We start from the raw sequence: 1181 nt of genomic DNA, 5'->3' as shown, positions 1-1181 counted from the left end.
CCATCTAGCACTTGTTCTAAAGAGATGCCAAGAGACTAATCTGGTTTTAAACTGGAAAAAATGTCACTTTATGGTGACTGAAGGAATTGTCCTTGGGCACAAAATCTCGAACAAGGGAATAGAGGTGGATCAAGCAAAGGTAGATGTAACTGAAAAATTGCCACCACCTGTCAATGTTAAGGCAATCAGAAGCTTTTTGGGGCATACAGGATTCTATAGGAGGTTTATAAAGGATTTTTCAAAAATCGCCAAACCTCTGAGCAACCTGCTAGCTGCTGACACGCCATTTATCTTTGATAAAGAGTGTCTGCAGGCATTTGAGACTCTGAAAGCTAAATTGGTCACAGCACCAATCATCTTTGCACCAGACTGGATATTACTATTTGAATTGATGTGTGATGCCAGTGACCATGCCATTGGTGCAGTGTTGGGACAAAGGCATGACAAGCTTCTGCACGTCATTTACTATGCCAGCCGTGTTCTAAATAATGCACAGAAGAATTACACAACCACAGAAAAAGAGCTACTTGCAGTGGTTTACGCCATTGACAAATTCAGACCCTATTTAGTAGGATCAAAAGTGATTGTGTACACTGATCATGCTGCTCTTAAATATCTACTCACAAAGCAGGATTCAAAACCCAGACTTATAAGATGGGTGTTGCTTCTGCAAGAGTTTGATATAGAAATAAGAGTCAGAAAAGGGACAGAAAACCAAGTAGCAGATCACCTGTCCCGAATAGAACCAGTAAAAGGGGCGTCTCTCCCTCTCACTGAGATCTCTGAAACTTTTTCGGATGAGCAACTCTTTGCCATCCAGGAAGTGCCATGGTTCGCAGATATTGCAAACTACAAGGCAGTGAGATTCATACCCAAAGAGTACAGTAGGCTGCAATCTAAGAAATTGATCACAGATGCAAAGTACTATCTTTGGGATGAACCATATCTCTTCAAGAGATGTGCAGACGGAGTAATCGATAGATGTGTGCCTAAGGAAGAAGCGCAGAAGATTCTATGGCACTGCCATGGATCACAGTATGGAGGAAATTTTGGAAGTGAGCGAACAGCCACAAGAGTCCTCTAATGTGGCTTCTACTGGCCTACTCTCTATAAAGATTCCCGAGCGTTTGTACTTAATTGTGACAGTTGCCAAAGATCTGGCAATCTGCCTCACAGTTATG

This window comes from Arachis duranensis, chromosome 2, assembly GCF_000817695.3.
Source record: "Arachis duranensis cultivar V14167 chromosome 2, aradu.V14167.gnm2.J7QH, whole genome shotgun sequence".
Lineage (NCBI taxonomy): Eukaryota > Viridiplantae > Streptophyta > Magnoliopsida > Fabales > Fabaceae > Arachis > Arachis duranensis.
Note: the sequence above shows the minus strand (reverse complement) of the source record.